The sequence below is a fragment of the Halyomorpha halys genome, unplaced genomic scaffold (genome assembly GCF_000696795.3).
Source record: "Halyomorpha halys isolate HHAL.00 unplaced genomic scaffold, Hhal_1.1 Scaffold115.1, whole genome shotgun sequence".
Classification (NCBI taxonomy): domain Eukaryota; kingdom Metazoa; phylum Arthropoda; class Insecta; order Hemiptera; family Pentatomidae; genus Halyomorpha; species Halyomorpha halys.
Window position 1 is genome coordinate 193,863 of NW_027106332.1, and position 9,762 is coordinate 203,624.

The following is a 9,762-nucleotide window of genomic DNA, read 5'->3' on the forward strand; positions in this document are numbered from 1 at the left end:
TATATATATTTCCAGTATTCAGTATTTCGTCCATTACTTCGGGAATCGTCTGAATTTAACATTTATAAACACTTTTACGGAGCAAGTTCAAGATAAATAAATTGCTTATTATATATTTATTAAGTTATATAAATACCGACTTTGGGGACATTAAAACGTGGATTTCCGTTGAAAATTCTACTCGAAATTTTTATGAAAATAAAATGAAAACATATTTAATGTGAAAAGAACGAATTTTTCAAAACTTTATTTAAACTGTCTTAAGTTCGATGTTTTTGGCAGGATGTTACATGTTAGTACAAAGATTCATTAAAAAATGTCATTACAATAAAGAAACATGAAATTATCTATGTTTATCGTTCATGGCCTATCACAGAAAGTAGCTTTTTAGGTCTTAGACACAATTTGTCACACTCTAAATACATTACATACCCATAGCTCAAACAAGAACTTTTTTTACTGTTGTGATTACAATATATATTTATATAAAATATTTATTTCATACATATTCCTTCTTTCTATAATAACCTATAACTTATTTAAATTAGAGAAAATATAAAAACCTATTATATATGTACTTTGTTTTTCATAATCATTTCTATATAACAACTTATGGGAAAATCAAAACCCTTAAAACTTTAACTATCCATTATTTATACATTGCATGACGATTCAGCCCCATTTTCAATCCTAATTTATAATATCTTTAATTTATGATTTTATTAAGTTCGTTATCGTCAACGATCTTAAATTTTTTATATAAATCATGTTTCTAATTAACAATCTTCGCCCTTACTTAAAATTTGTACGTCATAATCAAAACTATGGTAACTACTCGTAGTTAGGGGAAAAAAAAAACATTAACACTACAGCACCAGCTTGGTTTTGATGATGCAATAATTTTAAATAATGCCGAAAATTCAAAAAATAGAATTACATCAATGAATTAATAAAGGATAATTGGAGTTTTATAGGTAATTACTTTTCTAAAAAGTTGTTATAAAGATGAATATATATATGATATGTGACTCTAACAAAATATTAAACTCCATTATTTTGAATGAATCATCACTCATTTTTCACTTATGCTCTTATTATTATTAAATGGAGTTTAATAATATTATTTTAAACAAAATAAATAGAAGGACCAAATAATTTTTCTGCCTTTTGTTTTGATTAGTAATAAAGCTATAATATAGCTATAAATATTAAAGCTTATATTTAAACCTGTTCGCTTTGATAAATTACCTCTTTTAATTAATTTTGTCCCATCTCTTAGTATTCGGTCTTGAAATCATTGATGAGCTGATAAAAAAAAGTTATTAAATGTAAATGTTTGTGTTAAATAAATATTTTTCTAATTTTTTAGAATTCGTATTATAGCCGGACCATTGGAAAGCTTTAGCCTTGATATTTTGAGGTTAAAAGGAGAAGGAATATTTAGAAAAACAATGGTTTAACATCTTATAAATATACTAGGGTTGCTCAACCTAATGTGTGCCACAACCAAAAGTTTGCCATATTGAGGCGTGCCACAACTGTATCACCACTCCCCCTTACCCTGCCACTTTCACAATAATTATTTTTATCCTTATAAATTATTTCTCAAAGGTATTTTTTTTTTTCGGTACGCCATATATATTCACTTGAGTTGAAGCAGCTCAACTTCCTACCACCATACTCCGCCAGCCAAGTTATCCAATACTACCGTCCATCATACAACTCTGATCTCCTTCAATTAAAATCATCCATTCATTCTCACAATGCCCGTTCTAGGTCTTCATATATATTTATTATATAGTTGCTTTATGATAGATTGTTCATCATCAGATCCTCCTCGATAAGGAATTCCACCATACTTTCATTCGTTGCTCCAATACCCTCCCCTTTTTCAAATCCCGCCTGTTCCCTCATTTCATATCAATCCAGATACAAAAGAATTGAAATGAATGTTCTGATTTTCAACCAAAATTTGTAAATCGATGGAATATTTTATTATGAGGTGTATATAGTTGACCGTAGATTAATGCTTGAAGAAGTTTGTCGGGGGGTGCGGTCAGCAAAGAACAACATAAATAAACAAAACCATATTTAAAATATGGCATAAAATAAATAAATATGGTTTTGTTTATTTATGTTGTTCTTTGCTGACCGCACCCCCCGACAAACTTCTTCAAGAATATTTTATTATTATTTGTATATGAAATTTATTTAAGGTGAATGTAAAATTTGTTAAAATTAAATGGAAAACAATCAACAAACAAAACGTAAGTTGGAATCTATCGTATTGGAATGTGCAACTAAAAAACTTCTGTTCCTGAAGGTGGTATACTAGCAGAAACTTTGCATTTTGTTTGTTGATTGGAATTTGTGAAATAATTTTGCCTTTAAATTTTAATTATTATTAGTATTGATTTTTTAACAAACTCAACAGAACTATTATTTTAGCTTTTATTATATTGTAAATAGGTATTCTTTTATTCATTTTAAAATCTGTAGATATGGTCTTTCAACATTATTATCTTCCTTTTTCTTCAATTTATTATTAAAAGTTGCATTTTGATTTAATATTACTTATATTATTAATTTTTTGCTTTATACTCTCTATTAGTTTAGCCTTAATTGTATTGGAAATAAATTTTCTTTTATTCATTTAAAAATTTGTAAATATTAACTTTAACATTATTTTCTCTTTATAAGCAATAATTATTTTTTAAACAATTTATTGTTAGAAGTTATATTTCGATGTATTATTATTCATTTGTTAATTTTTTGCTTTCTGCTCTGAGCCACTAGAACTAAAGCCCAATTTTTATTTTCTGTAGGGATTCGTCACAGAATAACTAAAGAATGTTATTATTATTATTATTTTCCTTCATACTTAATAAAAACTAGTGATTGAGTTATAATTTTGAAAATTACCTTCAATTTATTTTTCACCAATGGAGAAAAATAAACATTTTTACTGTTCGTCTTTTTTATCGAAATGGTGGCCGATTAGAGGTTTCATTCGCCTGTATCTCGGCCATTTATGAAGAAATAGAAAAAAATAAACAGTATTTAAATATGAGGCTTCTTCTTAAAGTCCTTTAACTTTTCATACATAGAATAAATCCTTGAACAGAGTTACAAACGGGAAAAAAAATTAGGAAGATAAAAAGCTTGATTTGCCCATAACTCGAAAAGCCCTCCTTGGGGTCCACCCAGCCTCTTAAATTGAGTACCCTTAATTGGGTAAAAATCTGGCGGTCGAGCGTGATTCTGACCAAATCACCTCCTTGCACAACCGTTGCTCTAGTAACAGTACTTCCTTACAAAGTACTGAACCCTGACCTTCATGGGTTGTAGCGGTACAAATTTTAATTTTTCTGCTTAACCTTGGGTTTTTCCCTTATTGTAATTTTTCTGCTTCCAGTAAAAAAGTTTGGTAAAGTAGTCATACTATTTTTTCCACGTTTTACTTTAATTAATTTGAGTTCATTGATTCAAAACCTAAAACCTTGCTTTTGATTTTTTGGCATTCGAATAAGTAATCATTGGTTAGATTTTGACCTCTCGAAATGCATGGGCCTTGCCTGACTCACCTATAAATGTTCATACTGTGCCATATTCCGCAAACTCTCGACATCAAAGGTTTTCTTAACATCGTCTGTCTAAAACGAGGTCTACCTTTCAATCATTCATGCTTGCCATAAAGGGTTTTTTTTCATTATTATTTTCTCTTCCATTCGTTCCAGATGACTCAGCCTCCTTAAAATATGGCTTTTAATCACTATTTCTGGTATATTATGGATCCTATTTTGTTTTTATTTCCAAAATAAAGGCCGGCAAAACATTTCTTTTCTGCAAAATTAACACTTTATACCTAAAACCAAAGTGGGCATTCTGAGATTTAATGTATGGGCGCGAATAAAAACTTACCTGCTCACCTGTTTACACATTTGACAAGGACTGTCATTGAAATGGCAGAAGCAGATTAGCAAAATGACTTGTGACAGATTATCATATATATATATTGTAATGTAAAACCACTCCGAATTTAAGAAACGTACAAATAAAAAAGATTTTAATGCTAGGTTTAAATCTGTAAAATTATGTTAATATTAACTTATAACATTAAGGATGAAACTTTAATTTTTAACATATTTTTTCACTAAATATGTTCTAACATCTGAGGGTTTGTATCAATAATTATATTAAATTATCAAGTTTCTGATTCATCAATATATTGTATTTCCAATGTATATTTTTCAAAACAAATATAATATCTTTTTTTTTTTTTAAGATAGCTTCTTTCTCCATTCATCATTTTTCCCCGAAAAAAGAAATTGGATTTACAGATATAAAGTATTTATCTTGTGATAAGATAACAATAAAAAAATCACATATTTTGAGCTATATTTTTGTAAAATTAAGTTAAAAAAATGTATTATTTTCATAATGTATGAGGATGAATAATAGGAAAATTATGCTGTACTACTCGAATCAAAAGCAGTCCTGAACATTGTAGATATTTAAAAAATCGAAGTATTCTTTGATTATTTCTATCTGTATGTTTCATTTTAGAGAGAGTTCTAAGGAAAATATTGCAGCACCTAGGAAAGTAAATACTGGATATAGAATATAGAAGAACTCTGAAATGAAAGAGTTATTCACTCACCTAATCCAGTTAATCTGGGATTCCAATTGGATGTTTGTGTTTGAAAGTTGGATATGGTTTTGATATGTTCATTTGACTTCATATAATATCTTGAGTCTATCAGCTTTCAAGTTGTGTAAGCCTAGAAGCGAGATGGGGAAACCTTCATATTTTTGGCATTTAAATTTTAAAAGCACACTAGTTTCATAGTGAAAACTTTATTCTGTAATTAGTTAAAGAACATTAAATTATGCGTCGAATGAATGGCCATTATAAATTCGTTCCAGGAATTGACGGTGGAAAAACAACGATTTCTACCAAATTTGTCAATAACTTCAATATGGTGACTTAAAAACGTCTTTACTATAAAAATGGCTGTTCTAAATTAAATTTAGAATCTAGATACAATTAAATCTCTGGTCCGACTCGTCCACTTACAGGCGGTTATTTTCAATTTCTTCCTGACTCACTCATCTTAACCAATTCTAACCTGTTTCCAATTGGAGTATAAACTTAAATATCAACAAACTTATTAACTTTAGCCGGTAACTGATGGGAAAATTTCAAAAAGTAAAATGTTCATAATATACCCACCGAGAAATCATAATGACAACTTTAAAATCGACAAGATTTTTTTTTAAGGTCTGTTGTAACTTATATGGCATAGCTATCAGGAAACGGATTGCAACAACAGCCACGGATTTTACGGAACTTTTGGTCCTATCGATTTTTGTCGTATATCCACCGAATGTATCTTAGATAGAAATAGATATTTAGGTTTAGAATGTGTATTTTGTCACCATTGTTTCAATTATTTTCGACAACGTAATGGACTTTGACAGTTTTCAAACCTGATACGGATATCGAAGTGAAATTGATGTACAACTTTGGTCTAACGACGTTGTTTACTATGAATCACATCCTTATAACGAGGAAAATACCAGCTGAATTAATACTAATTCAACATGATTGTTGATTATCATGATGTACAGTGTACGAAATTATTGAATAAATGATCGCTAGAATGTCTACATAGGTTTGAAATTCGTATAACCATTGGCCTATTATCAATCACAGACCTGAATCATTCATACTCATTGGAGTCGAGCATTGTCGAGAATTCGACAATGCCGCGATAAGGGAAGAAATGAAGACCCTAGGTGTAGAATGGCACATCACTACTCCCGGTCACCCAAAGAGTCGAGGGGGGGTGGAAAGGCTGCATAGCACCCTGAGCGACCATTTGAGGGTCTATCATGCGGATAAAGGGCTAGAACCAGATGAAGCGATGGTTCGAGCGGTGGCCGCGTACAACCACTCAATTCATTCAACCACGGGGTTCTCGCCGTTCAAAGTCCTCTTTGGCCTCCAAGGGCGACGTAGGAACTTCTCAGACACAGGGGATGTGGAAGGGGAGATTAATAGTCATGGGATGGTTATGCGCAGATTATGGGATTAAGCCAGGGAGCATATCGAGCGAGAGAAAAGCCGACGGGTAGCGCGGAAGAATTTGAACCTCCGGGACGTGATGGGGGAGGTAAAAATTGGAATGATTGTGTACCGGAGATTGGGTTCTAACCGGGGGAAGGAATCCCTGAGTTTTGAGGGTCCATTCCGGGTGATTACAATCAGAGAACACAATGTGTTAACTACCGAAAGCTTACAGGAACCGAAGAAGAAGCGAACAGCTCATATTGCACAGCTAAGGTTCCCTGCGATAGTAACTTTGTAGGGGCACCTCGGACCTAGGCACCTGGGATGCCTCCTCATCATGAGTTGGTGGAAGATACGTTGAAAAGTGTAAGTGGTAAATCAGAAGTGTGTAAATAGAGTGGATAACTAGAAGTGGAAGTTTTTTTTTGCTTGTTTGTAATTTTTCTTATTTGTACCACTATTTTATTTTGGCTTTGTATATACTTTTGTTTAATATTTTGTTTTGCCGGAAATTTCGCCATTTTTGATTACTTTTATTTGTTTTGTTTTTGAGTTTACGACAAATTGTTCGTAAACTGGCAGGGGGGAGTTATATTTACAGGATGTGTAATATAAATCTTAATACCAAACTCCCTCTGTCAACAAATCGAGAATGTATAAATAAGGATTACTGAATAGAATAAAGCAGTAACATATCTAGAATAAACTACTAACATATCTTATATTATACATATCTTCTTACCTACATAATATTATGTTTCATCTTTCACTGTTTTCAATCTGCTACCATCTAATTCTATGATTATCAATCAATTATTTTTTATTATTCAATTATCGATTATCAATTTTTTAAATTATTTATGATTCAATTCAATATTTTGTATAGTTCCAAAATTGTTTGTATACTATTTATTTTCAATTTTATGTTTCCCTAAATGTTGGTTGTTATCTCTTTTGTTCTATAGCCCTGATGAATACCTGAAACTCAGATCGAAACGTAGGCATAAGTAAATATTTTTTTGTTTATTTATGTTGTTCTTTGCTGACCGCACCCCCCCCCCCCCAACCATCTTCTCCAATCAGTAATCTACGGTCAACTATCTACTCCTCATTCATACTCATGATTGAAATTTGCGGAAACACGTGCGGTATAAAAATCAATGTTCAATTACAACTGTCTAACCTTAATTGTACAATATAGAAGTATCATATAGATGTTGATTCTTACATAGATATTTTTATTTGTTAACCAATACTGTGCGCTATAAATGTTTTTATTACTGTTATAAAAGTGATCCTTTGTTTTTCGTATCTCAACAGGGTGTTTTTAACCTCTTTTTTAGAAATGAAACTTGGTAGGCTTTATTTATGGTAAATTAAGTATCTTCTGGTGGTGAAGTAAATTTGGCGACCTCTTACGTTTCTTCTCCACCACACTTAACTGAGAAATTCCCAATGGGAAGGGATATTTTCAATAAAGTATTCTCCTAGAGTATTAAATAGTTAGATGTTTATATATTGGTAATTTCGGTAACTTTTCCTATCCAATACGCACTGAAGGCGAAAACTCCAAAAAAACCTTTTATGTCATTTATTGAATTTATTTACCTTTTTTGATAATTTGTGCTTAGTGTGGACAATTTAATAAATGTAAAGAACTAAATTGTTTGAGAGTTCGATTTTACCTTAAGAATTCATCATCGTAATTTGAGTATTCTTGGTCGGCTGATTGGACTCCAATGCCTACCATGATGATCTATTATTATATAGATCATATTATTGTTACTATATATTATTCTATTGAGAATCCGCCATCATGGATTCTCAATCAAAATGAAACACTTCGAAAAAATTGGCTTCAGGAAAAACTTCACTATCTTTTGAACAAAATTACTGTACCGACTGCTATAATGTATGCTGAAGAAGAAAGTGCGAAAATGGCTCAGCTTAGTTTTATTGTTTTTAATACTTTTAAAATATCATATGCCTATTAATTCTGTGAACGGAGAACGATTGTTCGGTTAGTACAATTTTGCGACCAAATCCTGGACAATTAGTTTTTTAAAACTTTTTGATGCATCTCGTTTGTAAATCTATTGATGAAAAAGATAAAGACGACGAATTAAAGGACCATTGCAATTTGATATATTGTTTTCTTATTGATTTCTTTTTCACATATTAATACCATAGTTTTTGATCATTTTCAGGATTTAGATTTTAAGTTGAATTTTCTTCTTTTTTTTATACTAAATATTTTTATGTTTCTATAACAAATTTATGTAAATATAAGCATATGTCCAGGTGCATATTTTGAATTTTGTATGGCTTAAAAATCCTATCCCTGCTCGCACCTGTAGAGTTTTCGACACAGCCTTTGACTCATTTTTTTTTTTTTTTTTACAAGTTTTACTAAAAACGGCTCATTTCTTTAAATATAAAATGTCAGAGCCCCTTTGTAGGACTATTAATAGCCGAATTAGTAGGAGAGTAAACTTTATCTGCCTCGTGACTGCAGCGGCGCCGGCTCGAATCCGGCTGGGAGGTGTTGCAGTTCTACGTAATAAAAACTTGACCTCCACCCCCATATGTCAGAAACGACCAGGAAGGGTGGGGTCATTAGAAAAAAATGAGGGACAATTTGTAGCTGAGGCACTTGGAGAGTCAACCTTAACTGCCTCGTGACTGCAGTGGCACCGGTTTGAATCTGAGGGTCAAATTTTATTTCCTTGGTGAAACTAAACCCTATCCCCAACCATGGTTAGAATAGGGTGATACCCTACAGATATCTTCTCTTCCCCACCCCCTCCCCGCATGTTAGAAATGAACCGGAAGTTGGTCATAAAAAAATACAATTAACAAGTTAAGGATGGACAGAACACTGATCATTGCTTAATTATTTTAATTACTCAAACTATTTTTTTTATTAAACTGTAAAAAATGCCATCGTGTGGTTGATGTCTCGTCTTCATTGGAGCGCGGAATGTACTGCTCGGGAGTCTTTCTTGGTGTAGAACAGGCTTTTGATCGAGTCTGGCACCCAGGACTGCTATACAAGATCCGTAAATTCCTACCCTACATACTTCCTCATTATCCGTTCTTATCTCTCCGACAGATTATTTCAAGTAAATTACAACGGCGCTTATTTATCCCTATTCTGTCAGTCTGCTGGTGTACCTCAGGCTAGTATCCTTGGTCCTATACAGTTTTCACAGCTGACATCCTAACACTATCCTCACCACATATGCTGATGACACATGTCTATTATCAGTGAACAATGATCCTTACATTGCATCCCAAACCCTCCAATCCCACATCACCACCCTTAAAGAATGGTGCCAAAACTGGTGGATTAAAATAAATTCCAATAAATCCCACCAAATCACATTTACCCATCGACGTAAACCCATGACCTCTTGCCCTACAGTATCCTTTAATAATACCCCACTTATTCCTGTCGAACAGATCTGTTATTTAGGACTACATCTCGACAAACGACTGACATAGAATCCTCATACAAGACTAAAAAGACAAGAAACTGCTCGTAGATTCCGACTATTGCAATATTTACTAGACAAACGGTCTGAATTGCCAATCCATTACAAAAGACTAATCTACATGACTATTATAAGGCGTATCTGAACATACGGAGTTGAGCTTTGGGGCTCCACTAAACCATTAAATTCCTCCAG